The sequence below is a fragment of the Mustela putorius genome, unplaced genomic scaffold (assembly GCF_011764305.1).
Source record: "Mustela putorius furo isolate JIRA1106 unplaced genomic scaffold, ASM1176430v1.1 tig00003859_pilon_pilon_pilon, whole genome shotgun sequence".
NCBI lineage: Eukaryota > Metazoa > Chordata > Mammalia > Carnivora > Mustelidae > Mustela > Mustela putorius.
Window position 1 is genome coordinate 13,598,742 of NW_025422011.1, and position 20,022 is coordinate 13,618,763.

Consider the following 20,022-nt stretch of genomic DNA (forward strand, 5'->3'; position numbering starts at 1 on the left):
AAATCTCACTTCAACCTACACATTCTCAGTAAAGCCCTCTCTCCTTGCTATCTAAATGAAATCAGCTCCAGGGCATCTGGGTGGCTCAGCTGGTTAAGTGTCTGATTCTTGATTCCAGCTCAGGTCATGATCTCAGGATCGTGAGATTGAGCCCTGCATTAAGATTCTCTCTCTTCCCTCTCCCTCTGTCATTCCTGCCCCACATGTACACACACATGCTCCCTCTCTGTCTCAGAAAAGGAAAAAAAGAAAAAGAAAAGAAAGAAAAATCAACTCCTGTATATATCAACAAGTGAGTGGAATTGGAAATTAAAAACACAATGTCATTTACATTAATATCCCCCAAAATTAAATATTTAGGCATAAATCTAATAAAGATATGTATAAGATCTATATGAGGAAAACTGCAAAATTACGATGAATAAAATCAAAGAAAAAATAAATGGAAAGATATCCATGTTTATGGATAGGAGACTCAGTGTCAAGATGTCATTCTTCCCAAATTGATCTGTAGATTCATATGCCATCCCAATCAAAATCCCAGAAAGCTATTTTATGAATATTGACAAGCTGATTTTGAAGTTTATATGGAGAGGCAAAAGACCCAGAATAGCAAACACAATATTGAAGGAGAACAAAGTTGGAGAACTGAAACTACCTGACTTCAAGACTTAACTTAAAGCTACAGTAATTAAGATGGTGTGATATTGGTAAAAGAGTAGACAGATAGATCAGTGGAACAGAATAGAGTACTCAGAAATAGACTCACATAAATATTATCTACTGACCTTTGACAAATGAGTGAAGGCAATACAATGAAACAAAGTCAGTCGTTTTAGCAAATGGTGCTGGAACAACATACACATGGCGAAGAGAAAAAAAGAGAATCTAGGCACAGACTTTACATCTTTCATAGAAATTAACACTAGTGCACCACGTATCTAAACATAAAATGCAAAACTGTAAAACTGTAAAACTCCTAGAAGATAACATAGGAGAAAACCTAGAAAACGTTGGGTATCTGATGCTTTTTTAGATAAAATACCAAAGATATGATCCATGAAAAAAATAGTTGATTAGTTTGACTTCATCAAAATTAAAAATTCTTGCTCTGTGAGAATGTCAAGAGAATGAGAAGAAAAGGCATATGCTGGGAGAAAATATTTGCAAATGTTATAGCTGATAGAATATTGTTATCCAGAATATACAAAGAGCTCTTTAAAACTCAAAAATAAACAACTTGATTTAAAAATGAGCCAAATACCTTTACGGACATTTGATCAAAGAGGACATACAGATGGCAAAAAGCAAATGAAAGGAAGCTTCACATCATATATCATCAGAGAAATGCAAATTTAAACAACATTGAGATACTGTTGCACACCTACTAGAGTGGCCAAAACCTGAAACACTGACAACACTAAATGCTAATGAGAATGTGGAACAACAGGAACTTTCATACATTGCTGATGAAAATGCAAAATGGTACAGCCACTTGGGAAGACAGTTTGGAGATTTCTGACAAAACTAAACATGCTCTTACCATATCCTCCAGCAGTCATACTCTTATACATTTACCCAGAGGAGTTGAAAACATCCACATAAAGACTTGCACATTGATGTGTATAGCAACTTTATTCATAATAACCAAAACTTGGAAGTAACCAAGATATCCCTCACTAAGTGAATGGATAAAGTGTGGGCTATGGTATATTATTCAGTGCTAAAATCCAATGAGCTATTGAGCTATGAAAAGACATGGAGGAACCTTAAATGCAAATTACTGAGTGAAAGAAATCAATTGGAAAAAACTGAATACCAATTCCAACTGTGGAATTCTGGAAAGGTCAAAACTATGGAGACAATAAAAAGACCAATGGTTGCCAAAGGTGTTTGAGGGAGAAGATGAATACACAGAGCACAGAGGGTTTTCAGGGCAGTGAAAATGTTCTGTATGTATGATGGATATGTCATACTTTTGTCCAAACCCATAGAATATACAGCACCAAAACAATCCTAACATCAGCTGTGGACTTTGGGTGATTGTGATGTGTCAATATAGGTTCATCCTTGGTTTAAAAAAAAAAAAGTGGTGTTCTGGTGAGTGACATGGATAATAGTGGAGACTATACATTTGTGGGGTCAGAAGTGTATGGGATTTTCTGTACCTTACAATTTTATTGTAACTCTAAAACTGCTTTAATGTGGAATTAGCTGTATAAAATTTGAGTCTGAGAGTTCCATAAGCAACATGTGTATCACCCTTATTGCCACCTAGTGGGACCATTTTTATAAGGGTTCCAACAAGTTGAATTCTGAGAAGTCTAAATACAATTGAAAGACTTAAGGTATACCAAAAACCATATTGGTATTGTTAAGCAATTAGCATCTCATGACTGAAATGGGCACCTCTCCAATTGGTCTTTCAGTGGTTTTTTGAGACATAGGGTCTGTTTACCATTGTGAATATGAAGGTGAACCATATTAACAGAGGTGTTGTGAAGGCTTACTGTAGGGTCTGATGGTGTTCTGGCACCATGATTGAATGAATAAATGTCAAGGTTATGCCTGTACAGAGGGAGTTCTTGGACCCCATGGGGTTTGCTTTCTTTTAGTATACACTCACAAAGAGAAAGCAAAGTCCTGATTTGCTTTACCTGTTTCTGTACTTTGAGTAGATGAAGTCATACACTGTTTACTCTTGTATTTGACTTCTTTTGCTCATTATATTTGTGAAATGATTGGTATTAATGTGTACAGATATGGATTATTTGCTGCTTTATAGTATTGTGTAAATATATCACAATTCATTATCCATTCTGCTTTGAAAGAGATTTGGCTAGCTTACTATTTGTGGCCAAATATCTTTCTTACATGGTTGTACCAGTTTACACCCTAACCAGGAATGTTTGAAATTTCCGTTGCCTGTCATCCTTACCAGCACTAAATATTTTCTTTTTACTTTAGCCTTTCTGAAGGGATTGTGATATGACATTGTCATTTGGATTTGGACTGATGAAGTTGAGTACCTGTTCATATGCTTATTGGCCATTTAGATAAACCTCCTGTGAGGAGTCTGTCTTTGCTAATTTTTTTAAAAGTTGGACTGTTAGATTTTTTAGATTTTTAGATGTTCTTTTTATATTTTGGGTAAAAGTCCAGTTTGAAGTAAGTGTGTTACAAATATATTTAGTCTCTGACTTGCCTTTTCATATTCTTTAAAAAAAATTTTTTTAAGTAATCTCTATACCCAACATGGGGCTTGAATTTACAACCCTGAGTAAGAGTTGCATGTTCCACCAACTGAGCCAGCTAGTTGCACCTCACCTTTTTATATTCTTAGTTTTTTCACTTTTAGTCAGAATAAATTCTAATGTATCAATTTTTTGCTTTATAGCTAAGTTTGCCTACTCCAAGACTCCAAAGATGATCTTAGTGTTTTCTTCTAAAAGTCCTGAGGTTTGCTTTTAAATATTTGAACATGCATTCCATTGGAATTGATTTTTTTTCCCTTTTGTGTGAGACAGGATTTGTTCTTCTTGTATAGATAACGTATTGTGATGAAAATATAAAATGTTAAAAACTGTACGATGTAGCTAGACCAGTATTTAGAGAAATTACACCCTTATCTATAAAACAGTATATTAGAAAAGGAAGAAAATCAATGAATTAGATATTTAACACAAAGGAGAAAAACCAAAATCTCAATCAAAACTAGTGAATGTAGAGGAAAAAAAAATATATTTGTTCTTCTTGTATAGATAACGTATTGACTTACCACCATTTATTGAAAAGACAATTCTTTCCTTGCTATATGGAATAATTACTCTTTCAGTAAGTGGAGTGACACTGATTAGGTAGATGGCTTTCTGAACTCTCCATTCCTTCCATTAGTTTGTGATTCTTCAGGTTTTTCAGAAGGATGACTTCTGTTTCTTTGTTTTAACTCCCTGTGTTGCTCTGTGCTCAAGCTAAAGCTAAATCAGTAAAAATAAGAAACCATTGGCAATCTTTGTCTTTTTTTTTTATTACAACTTTGACTCTTCAGCAAAATCTCTTTGCTTCTGTTCAATTTGTACAGCCTTCACATAATTGTTTTTTGTATTTTGTCTTGAGTTTATTATTGTTATCGATGGGAGAGTTTATTGTGAGCTTACTTCACTGTACTAGAAACAGCTTTTACTACCTTTTTAATCACTGTAATTACTGATATTATTTGTGTTTCTTTTTCTTTTTTTTCACTGTTAGGTTTGCTAGAAATTTTTCATTTTTATTTTTCTAAAGACCCAGAGTTTGTCTTTAAAATTTTCTTTTATGTTTGCTTTTTCTTTGCCAGTTACTGCCTGGTATTTTTTTTTTTTCCCTCTACATTCACTAGTTTTGATTGACTGAGATTTTGGTTTTTCTCCTTTGTGATAAAAATCTAATTCATTGATTTTCTCTTCCTTTTCTAATATACTGTTTTATAGATAAGGGTGTAATTTCTCTAAATACTGGTCTAGCTACATCGTACAGTTTTTAACATTTTGTATTTTCATCAAGATTTACTTCAAAATATTTTCTATTTTTTGTTTTGATTTCTTCACTGACCCGTGAATTTTTTAGGACATTCTAAGAATGCTCAAATAACTAATTACATTGGATGCCAGGAAAGCAGGTATAATCTGGGGCTGTCCAGGGCACATGAGTACTTTTGTTCATCCTAATTTTAGAGGATGTTTAAATATAAATAGAAAACTTGGAAGTTTAAAATTAAAATTAAAAAATCTATCGTATACTCATGTCTTCAGTATAATAGGGTAAAAGTGTCAAAAGGTGTTTTGGCTCAAGGAGACTTGTTAAGTAAATGTATCTGTAAGACATTTTTAGTGGTAAACACTTGAACACTAAAATTTTTTAGTGATAAAAGGAATAGAAATTCCAGAGCTAGAACCGCCTGGTATTGGTATGTCTCCCTAACTGGGACTATTCTTTATTTTTGTGGCCCAAGTAAGGAATTGAACGACTTCTGACTGGTGTTAAGTGCTCCTTTCATGTGTCAACTTTGAGGACTCTCATAAGGATATCGATGTTGTGCTAAGCTAAGCGTGTGTGTTGTTCTGATTATCATGTATATTTCTGATGAGATGTGATCAATTCATCTTCAGTATGAATAATTATGGAAGTCCAGGGAAAGTCCGCATATTTAAAACCATTCCATTTAAAGTACCTTACCTCTGATTTTTTTTTTTTTAATATTTTATTTATTTGTCAGGGAGAGAGTGAGAGAGAGAGAGCGCGCGCGCACAAGCAGGCAGAGAGGCTGGCAGAGGCAGAGAGAGAAGCAGGCTCCCTGCCGAGCAAGGAGCCCATGTGGGACTGGATCCCAGAACACTGGGATTATGACCGGAGCCGAAGGCAACGGCTTAACCAACTGAGCCACCCAGGTGTCCCCTTAACTCTGATTTTGCATGGAATGTCACACAGGCTGGTGAAGCTCCCCTGTAAAGAAATATATAATTCTTGGTACAATCAATAGTGTTAAGAGAGGGAAATACATTATTTTGGATTGCTGTTTTCTAGTTTAAGAGTCTGGATGTGAAGTATGTTTATACTTTATATACTGGATATGAAGTTTCTTGCAGTATAACATGAAAATTAAAAATGGAGCGAACATTTTCCTTATTAACTCAGAACTAAATTGGAACCATGTATTATATGACTTCTTAAAACCTTTTCTTCATGTTTCATATAATTATTTATTTCTTTGAATTACATTTTCTTAGGAAACACTTTTTTTTTTATTATTTACAGTTTTGATAGCATTAATTAATCGCATTCCCTACATTGAATTCTTTGTAATCTCTTCCATATCTGTGATCATATTTACTCATTTGTAATTCTGTATTTTTGGATTTTCTCTAAGTTTTTTTCTCTGAATAACTTTTAAAAAACCTAGTTTAAAGCTATTGTCATAGAATGACATCTTAGATTTATGCATAAATTCTTTCCATTTCCAACATTACCAGTCTCTGTTTTTTCTGAATTTTATCTTCCTGCTTCTCTTCCTCTTTTTTGTTTTTCACTACAGTTCTTTTTAAAGCAGTAATTAAAATACAGTTCTAGTAATCTATTATGGTAATTTCCAAACAAGCCCTGTCCAGTAGAATTTCCTGTATTATTGGAAATGTCCCATATCTTTATCATCCAGCACAATAACCATTACACACATATGGCTATTGGGTACTTGCAATGTAGCTGACATGACTGAGGAACTGAATTTTTAATTTTATTATTTAAATTTCAACACTACATTTGGCTAGCTGTTACTCTGTTGGACAGCATAGCTCTAGATCAAGATTTGACAAATTTTTCTGTAAAAGACCAAATTATAAATATTTTAGGCTTTGCAGACCATATGGTCCCTGTTGCAACTATTTAACTCTACTGTCTTAGTTAGTACAAAGGCAGCCTCAGACAACATGTAAACAAATAAATATTCTGTGTTACAGTAAAACCTTATTTGTGAAAATAGTGCTGGCAGAATTTGGCTCATGGGCCCTAGTTTGACAGCCTCTACTCTAGATCAGAGCTGTTTCTAGGAATATTTATGTTTTCCTTCTCCAGCTCTGTATTGTATGGGTCCTTTTCATTTTTTTTTTCCTGTGTGTGTGTGTGTGTGTGTGTGTGTATTGGAGGGGAGAGAGGAGTCCCTTTTCCTGCACTATTTTAGAGAGATCATTACCCACACTGGATTATTACTCTATATTTCTTCAACTTTTCAAGTTTTTCTATATGTGGGGGGACGTGGTAGTAGACAAAATTTCTATTTTAAATTTCTTGAAACTCTACTCTTTGTTCTTTTAATCCTACTCTTTCATATACTTCTTGTTTTATAGGTGCAATATCTTTTTTTTTAAGATTTTTAAAATTTATTTGACAGACAGAGATCACAAATAGGTAGAGAGGCAGGCAGAGAGAAAGGAGGAAGCAGGCTTCCCACAGAGCAGAGAGACCGATGCGGGGCTCGATCCCAGGACCCCAGGATCATGACCTGAGTGGAAGGCAGAGGCTTTAACCTACTGAGCCACCCAGGTGCCCCATAGGTGCAGTATCTTATGCAGTTTCTCTGAAGATATTAAATAAATTTCTTTTTCTTTTTTCTAACCTAGAGTTGCTAAGTTATTTTTCATCATGGGCCTTCTTTTTCATTCTGTGATTTCCTTAAATGTTGGTGATCCTTGGTCATCCATTCATGTTGATATATGACCAGTTAAATAATATAAATTACTGGAGTTGCTTTTCTCTTTTGTTTCCCTAGCAAATCTTTATCCTAAATGGAAAAGAATAGTGATGGAAAGGGTTTTTTTTTGTCAGTGGATAGAATTTACTTATTGGTGTGCTTTGGTTAGAATAGGTAAGAGATAGACCAGGCCCTTCTCTAATAGCCAGATAAGGAGAATCCTATCCTAGGTATCTAGCCACCATACTTGGAGCCCAAGTTCCTCTCGGACAGTTTTTACTTTTTTTAAGTAGGTTAGCCTCCATAACTATTGATTCGCCCACAACCCTTTGAAGTCACAAGAATAAAAGTCCTCTATCTTCCCTGAAATATTCTCCTGTGTGTGTGGTTGGCAGGGGGTCAGGATACTTTTTCAGAAACCAGATAGTAAATATTTTACATTTTTTTGGCCTTACTACCTCTTTCACAACTACTCAACTCTGCCATTTCCACCCTAACCTATCATTATGATTTCATATGTCTTATCTTATAAAAATTCTTTAAAACATCTAGTATGTTGATGCTTTTCACTCCCTTGTACTGGCCTGAAGATCAGCCTTTTATTCTATTTGGGCCTTCAGTGGACTGGATGCTGCACACTCACATTAGGGAAGGCAGTCTGCTGTACTGGGTCTAATGATCTGTTAATCTATTCCAGAAATGCCATCACAGGAACACCCAGAATAGTGTTTGACCGAATTTCTTGGTATCCGATGGCCTAGTTGACACATAAAATTAGTCATCATAGTCACATAGCTAATAAGTGATAGAACAAGGATTCACAATAGGGCTAAGCTGTGTGAGATGAAAACCCATGCCCTTATTTACTAGTTGCACCTGGATGGATCAGAACTCAGTATCCTCCTAAAGATAACCCTTTATTTTGCCAATTTATGGATATTAGCATAAAAAATGAAGTCTGTTTCCTTTGCTGGTCAGAGTGACCAGGATGGTGAGAAAATGTGATAGGAAACAACTGGGATAGTAAGTTCAACATATCTAACCCAGAGACGAATGATTCTGAGTTTCCTAAGACCTATGTTAATCTGGTGAAAGGGAAATTAGACCCTTTGTTTCTCCAGAGCATGGAAATTTTAATTTCAGTTAAGGTTAAAGAACTTTTTTAGGATTGTCTGGCACTGAAACAAGATCTTTAATAATTTAAAACTATTTGCTTTTAGAAATCTTTAGAATTTTATTGAATATGGCCTCCCAACGATGATCCATCCTAAGGCCTGGGACATGTGAACATGATTAGATACCACTTCCCCAATTATGTTGTCATATGGCACAGTTGACCTAAAGATGGGGAGACTGACCGTGTGAGTCTGAACTAATCATGAGAATTAAGAAAAAAAAAAAAAAGAAAGAAAAGAAAAGAAAAAAGAAAGTATTCTCTAGCTGGTAAAGAAGAGAAAGTTAAAATACTTGAAGAATGTGACATGCTGAGTCTGAATATGCAGGGACCATGGAAAAAAGAATGCAGAACTCCTTAAGGAGATGAGAGATGCTCTCGGCTGACAGCAAATACGAAGAGGGAACCTTAGACCATTTCTCAGCTGCAAACAACAGGATTCTGCCATCAACCTAGAAAGGTTGGTAGTGGATTCCTCCCCAGTGACTCCAGAGATCTCTGCCTGATATCCTGATTTTTGATTTTGTGATATCCTGAGCAAAGAACCCAATCAAGACCGTCTATGCCGGTAATCTACAAAACAATAGGTAATACATGGATGTTGATTAAAGAAAAAAAGATCCTGGGGCATCTGGGTGGCTCATTTGGTTAAGTGTCCAACTCTGGATTTCGACTCAGATCATCATCTTGGGGTTGTGGGATTGAGGCCTCAATGCTGGGCATGGAGCCTGTTTAAGATTTTCTCTCTCTCCCTCCCTCTGCTCTTTCCCCAGCCTATCTCTCTCAAAAAAAAAAAAAAAAATCTTTAGAATTTTAATGTCACATTTTTGCTTTTTATGTTTTTTCTTTCCTCAAATGGAAAGTTTTAAAAAGTAGTTAGAGGTCATTTTGTATTATAGGCATACCTTGTTTTACTTTACCTTGCTTTATTGTACTTCACAGACAATGCATTTATTAAATTGAAGGTTTGTAGCAATCCAGCATTGAGAAAGAAAGTCCACTGGCACCATTTTCCAAGAGTATTTGCTCACTTCTTGTCTCTGTGTCACATTTTGGTAGTTCTCGCAATATTTTAACCTTTTTCATTATAATTTGTTATGGTGAACTGTGATCAGTGATCTTTGATGTTACTATTATAATTGTTTTGGAACACCACAAACTGTGCCCATATAAGACAGTGAATTTATTTTTGTTAATTTTATTTATTCATTTGAGAGAGAGAGAGAAAAGCAGAGAGGGCACAAGCAGGGGGAGAGAAAGAGAGAGAGGAAGAAGCAGACTCCCCACTGAGCTGGGGGCCTGACATAGGGCTCAATCCCAGGATCTGAAGATCATGACCCGAGTGAAGGCAAGCACTTAACCATCTGAGCTCCCCCGGGCACCACTAGGACAATGAATTTAACCAATAAATATGTGTGTTTTGCTTGCTCCCCGTCATTTTCCATCTCTCTGCATCTCCTTGGGCCTCCCGATTCTCTAAGACATGAAATTAGGCTAGTTAATAACCTGACAGTAGCCTCTAAGTGCTCAGGTGATAGGAAGAGTCCCACATCTCTCACTTTAAATCAAAAGCAGATATGAGTAAGCTTAGTGGGGAAGGCATGTTGAAAGCCGAGATATGCTGAAAGGTCTTTTGTGCCAGTTAGCCAAGTTGTGATTGCAAAGGAAAATTCTTAGAAATTAAAAAGGCTACTCCTATGAGCAAACAAATGGCAAGAAAGTGAAACAGCCTCATGGCTGACATGGAGAAAGTTTTAGTGGTTTGGATAGAAGATTAAAATAGCCTCAACAGGGCGCCTGGGTGGCTGAGTGGGTTAAGCCGCGGCCTTTGGCTCAGGTCATGATCTGAGGGTCCTGAGATCGAGTCCCGCATCGGGCTCTCTGCTCAGCAGGGAGCCTGCTTCCTCCTCTCTCTCTCTCTCTCTCTGCCTGCCTCTCTGCCTACTTGTGTTCTCTCTGTCAAATAAATAAAAATAAATTAAAAAAAAAAATAGCCTCAACATTTTTTAAGCTAAAGTGTAATCAAGAGCAAGGCCTTAATTCTCTTCAATTCTGTGAAGGCTGAGGGAGATGAGGAAGCTGCAGAAGAAAGGTTTGAAGCCAGATGAGGTTGGTTCATGAGGTTTGAAGAATGAAGCTGTTTTTATAACATAAAAGTACATGGTGAACAGCAAGTATTACAGAAGATCTAGCTGAGATCATTAACAATGGTGGCTAAGATAAAATACAGATTTTCAATGTAGACATCGATGAAATAGCCTTCTATTGTAAGAAGATACCATTTAGGTCTTTCATAGGTAGAGGAAGTCAATGTCTGGTTTCAAAGCTTCTAATCTTTTAGGGGCTAATACAGTTGGTGACTTGAAGCCGAATGCTTATTTATCATTCTGAAAAATCTTAGGGGCTTTAAGAATTATGTTAAGTCTATTTTACCTGTGCTCTGTAAAGTGAACAATAAGCCCTGGATGACAGCACATCTATCTACAGCATAGTTTACTGAATATTTCAAGTTCACAGTTGAGACTTCCCGCAAAAAAAAGATTTCAAAGTGTCACTGCTCATTGATGATATATCTGGTCACCCAAGAGCTCTTACAGAGATGTGCAATGAGATTGTTTTCATGCCTGCTAACACAGCATCCATTCTGCAGCCCATGGATCAAGGGCTAATTTCAACTTTCAAGTCTTATTATTTAAGAAATATATTAGTGATAGTGATTCTTCTGATGGATTTGGGCAAAGTAAATTGAAAGCCTTTTAGAAAGCCTTCAACATTCTAGATGCCATTAAGAATCTTCATGATTCATGGGAACAGGTCAGTATGTCATTAACAAGGGTTTGGAAGAAGTTGATTCCAACGCTCATGATTGACTTAGGGTTTCAGTGGAGGAAGTAACTACAGATGTGGTGGAAATAGCAAGAGAACCAGAATTAGAAGTGGAGCCTGAAGACATGACCAAATTGCTGCAGTGTCATGATAAAACCTGAATGGATGAGGAGTTTCTTCTTATGAATGAACAAAGAAAGTGGTTTCTTGAGATGGAATCTACTTTTGGTGAATATACTGTGAAGATTGTTAAAATGACAATAGGATTTATAAAGTCGCACAAACTTAGCTGATAAAGCAGTGGCAGAAAAGGATTAACTCTAATTTTGCAAGTTCTACTATGGGTAAAAGGCTATCAAATGGTATTGCATGCTACAGAGGAATCATTCATGAAAGGAATAATCAAGCTATGTGGCCAACTTCATTGTGTTGCTTAAGGAAATTGTCATAGCCACCCCAGTCTTCAACAAACAGCACCCTGATCAACACTGAAGCAGTACACTCCGCCAGCAAAAGGATTATAGCTCACCAAAAGCTCAGATGATGGTTAGCATTTTTTAGCAATAAACTATTTTTAAGTTAAGGTATGTATGTTTTTTAGACATCTATTACACACTTAATAGACTACAGTATAATGTAAATGTAACTTTTATATGCCCTGGAATATCCAAAACTTAATTTGAGTCACCTTATTGTGAAACTTGCTTTATTGTCGTGGTTTGGAACTGAACCTGCAGTATCTCTGAGGTATGTAATTTTATCATTCTTCATAATGAAGTATTTGAAAATAAGGTTTTAGTTGTATTCTGAGGTTAAATTTGTTTTAAAAATAAAGAAAGTCATATTCCCTTTTTCTATTAAGATTTCCTAAATGAATTCATACAGAATTAACGAATTGCTATCATGTGATGATCATTTTCCCTCCCTAAGCTTTGGAATGTATTCATTTTAGACCTTATCAGTAATTGTCATGATTCTCTAATTGAAATAGTTGTGTCAAACCTCTTAGGTAGCTCAAGGTCTTGAGCCCCCCCCCTTTATAAGGAAAAACGTTTTGTGATAAAATTTACTATTTTGATTATTTCTAAGTGTACAATTCAGTGCCATTAGGTATATTTACAGTGTTTTATAAACGTTGCTACTACCTGTTTTCAGAACTTTTCCATCATCCCAGTCTCCCTGTTGAGTAATAGCTCCCCATTCCTCCATTGCCTGGCCTCTAGTAACTTTTATTCTACTTTCTGTCACTATGAGTTTGCCTATCTAGATACGTCATATAAATGGAATCATGTATTTGTTCTTTGTTAGTGTTTGCATAATGTTTTTCACTTAGCATAGCTTTTTTTAGAGTTCATCCATCGTACATCATACACCAAAACTTCATTTCTTTTTGTGGTTAATTAATATTTCATTGTTCGTATATAGCACATTTTGTTGATCCATACATTTTCTTTCTTAAAAATTTATTTATTTATTTTTGAGAGAGAATGGGGGAGAGCCAGAGGAAAGGAATCCCAAGCAGACTGCACACTGAGCAGAACCTGCCATGATGCTCAGTCTAACCACCCATGAGAGCATGACCTGAGCTGAAACCAAGAGTTGGATGCTCAACCAACTAAGCCATTCAGGAATCCCGATCCATACATTTTTTGATAGACACTAGTACAAGTATCTGTTAGAGTCTTTGCTATCAGTTCCTTTAGATATATACCTGTCTAAAGGTGGAAATAGTGGATTTGGGATCCAGGAATGGAATTGCTGGATCATATGATAAATCTACCTTTAACTTTGTGAGGAACTGTGGGAGTGTTTTCCACAGTAGCTGATCCAATTTGCATTCTCATTAATAATGCACCGGGGTTCCAGTTTCTCTCTGTGCTCAGCAACTTTTGTTGTTTTCTGTTTTTTGAATAATAGTTACCCTATTGTGTTTGAAGTGGTATCTGATTATGGTTTTGGTTTGTATTGTCCTACTGATTTGTGATGTTGGCATCTTTTGCAGTCTAGGTAGACTGAAAATTGTCCTAGTTTTCTGGTGCTGATTTTTTGCTTAACAGTTCCTTCCTCAATTTATCTGTTTCTCTTGCGTTTTACAATAAGCAGCAAGGAGAAACCAGTACACACCTTTAACACTTTGCTTGGAAATCTCCTCAGCTAAATATACAAATTCATTGCTTACAAGTACTGCTTTTCACTCAATGGTAGAGCACATTTCAGCCCAAGTTTTCTGCTACTTTATAATGAGGATTGTCTTCCCTCTAGCATTCAATAACATGTCCCTCATTTCCTTCTTGAGACTTTACCAGAAGCCCTTTTAACACTCATATTTCTACAGCATTCTGATTCTGACAATATATGTAGTCTCTAAGATGATGGGTTTCTCTGCCATTCTGTCTACTACCTTCGGAACCTTTACCAGGATTTCCTAAATATGTCTGTTTCTACCAGCAGCCTCTTAAGTCAATCTGCCAACAGTCTTCAATTTTTTTTTTTTTTTTTTTTTTTTTATGTTTAGGTGTGTGTTAGAGCAACGTTCCACTTCCCAGTACCAAAATCTGGATTAATTTCCTAGGATTTCCATAATGAATTACTACAAACTTAGTGGCTTAAAACAAAGAAATTTTTACTTGTCAGTTTTGGAAACCAGAAATTCAAAATTAAGGTGTCAGCAGAACCATGTTTGTTCCAAAGCCTCATTGGGAGAATCCTTCTTTGCTTCTTCTAGTTTCTCGTGGCTGCTGTTGTGCCTTGGCTTGTGACAACATAATTCCAACCTCTGCCTCCATTTTTATTGTCTTTCTCTATGTCTCTATATGTCCTTTTCCGTCTCCTATAAGGGCATGCTCATTGGATTTAGGGCCTGTCGTGATCTTATGTTGATCTTTATTGTAATTTTTTCTGCAGAAACCCTACATTCCAATAAAGTCACATTCTGAAATTCTTGGTGGCTATGAATTCAGAGGGGAGGGAGGAACACTACCCAACTCACTATAATCTCTTTTTAAGTAATTATATTATAAATGTATTATAAACTATTCATAATTTTTTAAAAAATCAATATTTGTATGTGATATTTTATTATGAGATTGTTTTTTACTATACTAATACCATTAATGTTAATATTCATATGAGAGTCCTGAATAGGGAAATCACTCTTCTTTTCAGACTTGACAATCTATATTAGAAGTAAGGGTTTATTTCATGCATCTTTGCTTTTTAATGAGAATAGTGTGCGTATGTGCATGGACACACATTAATAAAAAGCTCTAAAGTTCTGTTGACTTTAAGAAGTTTGTTACTCAGTATTTATTCATACGGTCATGGTGAGATCCTAAATCACCTCTTTATTAGAACAGTGGTGATCACACACTGAGTTTGTGAGGTTAAATTTTCTTGAGTTTTTGAGAGTTTCAATATTGACTCCAAAATGTTTAGTGAGTTCTTCAAGTACGTAAATCAGAGAAAGAATATTTTTATAAGTAGCAGCAATATAAGTTTATTGAGTTTCCAGTCAGGTTAGATTGTTAAGAGCAAGGACAGTGCCTATAAATGGGGAAAGAGTATATTTAAGCAGAGTGTTGCAGAAAAAACTCACTTTTAAGGGGTTCTAACATAAAAAAGGAAAAGACGGTAGGATCATAGAGGGAGGAGTTTGAGTAAAACAAAAATTGAGATTGAAACAAATGTACTAGAAAGAGGAAAGATAGACTGGTAGAAATAAGTATCACAGAAAGTGAAATGTGCAAAAGCAAAACCAAGAAGTAGGATAAGAGAAAGACTTTAAGGAGGGCAAAGTATAAGAAATAATGCTGTAGGGGCGCCTGGGTGGCTCAGTGGTTTAAAGCCTCTGCCTTCAGCTCAGGTCATGATCTCAGGGTCCTGGGATTGAGACCTGCATCGGGCTCTCTGCTCGGGGGGAGACTGCTTCCCTCCCACCCACCCACCTCCCAACCTGCCTCTCTGCCTGCTTGTGATCTCTGTCTGTCAAATAAATAAATAAAATCTTTTTTTAAAAAAAAGAAATAATGCTGTGAATAATGTAATGTTAAAGGGTAGAAGATTAATACATCAGTTTATTTTGACTTCATTAAAATTAACTGTAATTGTTAGAGAATCACTGTAGTCTTGCTATCATATACTGAAATCAAGCTTTTCATATTATTTTGCCAGAAAAAAATAGTAGGAACCATTTTACATATTATTCATTAAATTTCAAATAAATATATTCATATATAATATATTGATTTGTGATCATGTGCATTATGTAAATTATATGTAATCATGTATATTTCAAGATGAATATTCATATTACTTTTAATGGCAAAATTTTTATTTTTCAGTGTAGACACTGAAATGTTGCATGTAAACAATATGAAGCAAACTGTTTAACATCTCAAATAGAAGTGAAAATAAATCTTTATTTTGAAGTAAAATTGACATACAGTATCCTATTAGCTTCAGGTATACATCATAGTAATTTGATATATTATACGCTATGAAATGGTAAGTCTAGTTATCTGTCACCAAAGTTACTGCAATCTTTTTGACTGTGTTCTCTACACTCTATATTATATCCCCATGATTTACTTATTCTGTAACAGAAAGTTCATTTTATAATTTGAAAAAAATTTTTTTCAGTCTTAAGAATGGACATGGAGATATTTTAGTTGACTAGGAGGCAATTTTGACATCCAAGATAGTTTCAAACATAGTATGTTTTTCTATTGTCACATTTTAACTCATCACAGTTTTTCTGCATTATCATGTGCATTACTTGCATTCAGTAAATGTTTGACTAATCAGTCTTAGCAGATCTGCATTACATACTACTTCTCTGCTGCCTTTTCATTGTTAAAATTAACTTCAAATATTCATGCGGACATGTAGAAATGACTTTATGTCCTTTTACTTGTAAATTAGAGTTTGATATATTAGAACTGTACATGTTTGACTTATCAACTCCTTTAAGTCCTTGATGACAGTTCTCTCTAGTTTGATATGTCATCCATTTACTTCTGCTTAAATTTTTTGGTGGATAAAGGGCTTTAATATTCTGGGGTATTTTTAATTGCTTTATGCAAAGTATTATCATAGAGCTGATTCAAAATCCCATCGACCCACTAAGAGGAATGTATACCTTAACAACTAAGAGACATTTAGTCGTACTGTATACTAAGTCAACACAACATGGCTGAGGGAATCCTTTACCTAATACAATTTTGATTTCCTGCTTTAGGAATCCTGAAATTGTGGATTACCCATATATACTTTGAGACATGCTTTAGATGTTTTTTCTGGAAGCCTTGCAGCTGCCCTAAAAATTGAATGTATTGTAGAACAGACCTATGGTAAGTGTTTTTTTTTTTTTTTTCTCCTTTTTCTTCTGTCGGTTTCATGTTCATATTAAGTCTTAGGAATGTTGTAATGCTGCTCCCTGCTGGACAAAGTGTAATTTTTTAAAGTTGGCACTTAATAGATGGGCAAATAACTGGTTAGCTGGGTCCACTAAAGAGGGTGCATTCATAGAAAAACAACAGTATACAATAAAAGCAACTTTATTATCATAATGGGTGATACCATTGTGATTGTGTTGGTATCTGGAGTATGATGAAGGTGCCGATGGTTTTGTTTCTAAATTTCATTGTCTGCTTGTATAGTGACATCTACAAGTTAAAACAAACATACGTTGAAAGATGCTTATAGGTGATGGGATTTCCTAAATTGTATGCATATAGTGTTTATAGTTGAAGTCAGTTTCTTCTTATTACTATTTTTTGTAATTTAATTTCACATACTTTTGTTTTTCCAAAGGAAATATTTAAAACAGCTCCAGTATAATTTAAATTAGGCATTATTGGATCTATTTTGAATGAATCACCCTATGCTATACTTTATTCAGTGGACTTTAAGTGTAACTTGCTTTGTATATCCATCCTATAATCCAGCTATCATGTTTTCTAGTACACACAGTGAAATATTTACACAGAGTAACATTACGTTGGACCTCAAGTGTCATATCTATGTCCATCCTATTATGAAACCTCATACTGTGTGCATACACAAGTGCTCCCAAAATTATTAGAAAATGTTAGAAAATTGTCAGGAATGTGTTAAGAAGAGTGTTTTTCTTCTTTCTGATGAGCTATAATACAGTTTTTGGAGTGCAGCCTGTATAAAATTATGTAGATTTTTTTTGATGTAATATAGATCTTTTTTTAAAGGAAGCATACATTTCATTGAAAAGAAGAAAAAGTAACAAACAATATAGAGCTAAGCAAATATTTAATAGGATAGCTATTCTTATAGTCTTTAATGGGTTGGTACCTTTTTTGTAGCCATTGGAAAAGCCTGTGAAATTCACTGTTAATTAGGATTGTGGAGAATTAGACATAGTAACTTTCTTTATTATCAAATATTACAATAAGAATTAGAAATGTAGACAAGAAAATAAATTGTTAGCAAAAAGAGGAACCCTGTTTTCCTTCTCTGTAAGAATATGTTATTTCAGAAAGCATACCATTTTAAACTTATTATAAAACATAACATCATATAGAAACATAAATGTAGGGGTGCCTGGATGGCTCAGTTGGCTGTGTCTGCCTTCAGCGTAGGTCACGATCCCATGAATCCTAGGATCAAGCCCTGCATTGTGCTCCCTGCTAAGGGGGGAGTCTCTTTCTCCCTCTTACCCTATCCCCTGCTTGTGGTCTCTCCTCTCTCACTCTCTCTCAAATAAGTAAATAAAATCTTTAAAAAAATGTGTAGTAAAAGGAATAAATATAAAGTAAGCATCCATGTTACCGTAAATCATCACTGGCATCCCAGAAACCCTTGATATAATCTTCCTATTTTAAAAAAGTAATGCATGTCCTGAAATTTGTGGTAATTATTTATATAGTCTCTATATAGTTTTTATCATTTTTAGGTGTATTTCTCAACAATATGTTCACTTTTTCTCTCGTTAATCTTTATAGAATCACGTGTATTTTTGGTAAACAATTTAATATTTTTATTAGAAATGTTTTTGTTATTTTGGAAGAGAAGTATATAAAGAATTAGAGATCTCAATGTAAATAAAGTCAGAGAGGACTCTCTTCAGTGTACTGGGGAGCTTAGGGACAGAAGGAGTTTAAGAAATGTAGATGTAGCAACAATTAAGGTGGAATCAAGATGCCTGTGGACAGGCTTGTGGCTTTTCACAGTAAGTGGGAGACTGGAAAGATGGCTAGGAAGGGACAGCATTCTTCAGGAAAGGGTATAAGGTTAGGGGTGGATGAGTCCTGTCAAAGTGCAGTTAGAGAACATTGGGGGAAAACAGGTGAGTTGTTTAGTGTGTACTGCTTGTGGACTCCAAACCTGATACTGTCACTGTTCTTACATTGTATTTCTTAGAACAAGTCTAGGGGCAGAAGCTCAGAACCCCCTTCTCAGTAGGGATGGAGGCCACCCTGTTGCTGCTGCTGCGGCCACTGCTTAGCCCCCTCTACTGCATGGTGAATGGTGGAGGAAATTCTCAGCAACATATGGCCCAGGCCTTGCAGCAACATGGAGGTCCAGCTGGAGCAGCCCCCTGAGTACTTGCTTTGGACCAGGTCCTGAGAATCACAGCTCATGGGAGTAGAGCTTGTAGAATGTGGCTTTGATGTTAGGCTGCCAAAGAAGTTCCAGTGGTTTTGCTTCCGTGCATTGAAGGTGATGAGAGTGATGTCCTTTTTGTGCTTGGTATTCTCTTGGCCTGGGCCATATAACACTACTATTCCTGCTGGGGTCTAGCTCTTCCCAAAATCCAGTACCATCAGGAATGTGTCCTCTTCCAACAGCTGGAAGAAGTCCTTGCTTTCCATAAAGGTCCCATCCTCCTCTAGAACCAGTGTTAGCACTTCAGTCAGCTCAAGGGTCTCTATCGCCTTATCCAGCAGTTCTTGGCAGTTGGCAGCTTTGATCACAAAGCCAGAAAGGTGGCTGGGGGTAGTGGAGCTGAGGTCCAGACACAATGGCTAAATTCGGAGCTCTTATTGGATACTGACCAAAGACTGGCGCCTGTGACTGCCTCTGCGCTTTCCTTCAGAGTGGTACTTGCCTGCCACATCATGATCCTGACATGGCTATGGGGTGACAAGTGGTGTATCAGGCAGCATGGGACATGGGTGATCAGCTGGTAAATGCCGTTGTCTGGAATCATATGTATTCTTCCTTCTTTTATTCAGCATTATGTTTTGAAGATCATGTATGTAGTTGCAAGTAATATTCATTCCTTTTCATCATTGTACATTATTCATTGGGAATCACTATGACAGATTTCATTCAGGCTATTGCTGGTGGATATTTGGGTTGTTTCTAGTGTTTGGCTATTATAAATGACATTGCCATGAATGTTCTTTTATATATCATATGTTTTTATCTGTGTCAGGTAGAAAAAGTAATGTATTTTCAGCTTAAAGCTAATTGATTATATGATATTTTAAATTAATTTAAATGAGTATCTGAGAAATTTGTTATATCCTGAAAGTAACACATATTAAATATTGGAAAAGATTCTGAAGTGATTATAATTTCTTTTACCCTAGGCCTTAAGCGTGTAGTATAGTGGCATATGGTTTGTGATAGTCTCAAAATAGCGTATGTGTAGTTAGATATATAGATCTAGTGAAGAAATAGATTATAAGACTTAAGGTAATAACTCTGGTTTACTTTATTACTTCATTCATTCTGTTAACTATCATGTCGTATTTTGTATAACTCCTTCGCTTTACTGATGAAGAAACTAAGGAGGACTAGAGGGATTGAGTCACTTGGACAA

General features: G+C 35.7%; 1 protein-coding gene and 1 pseudogene across 6 annotated transcripts in view; one reads left to right on the top strand and one right to left on the bottom strand.

The window, feature by feature from the left end:
* The window catches only part of IMMP1L (inner mitochondrial membrane peptidase subunit 1), a 79,497-nt gene that overhangs the window by 4,129 nt on the left and 55,346 nt on the right, over positions 1-20,022 (top strand). For 4 of the 6 annotated variants that reach the window (XM_045066101.1, XM_045066098.1, XM_004755910.3 and 1 more), the window contains exon 2: positions 16,459-16,570. The exons of the other annotated variants lie outside the window; for them this stretch is intronic. The gene's annotated coding sequence lies outside the window, so the exon portion shown is untranslated. The remainder of the gene's footprint in view (positions 1-16,458; positions 16,571-20,022) is intronic. 6 annotated transcript variants of the gene reach the window in all.
* On the bottom strand, positions 18,650-19,314 carry LOC106006151 (annotated as a pseudogene).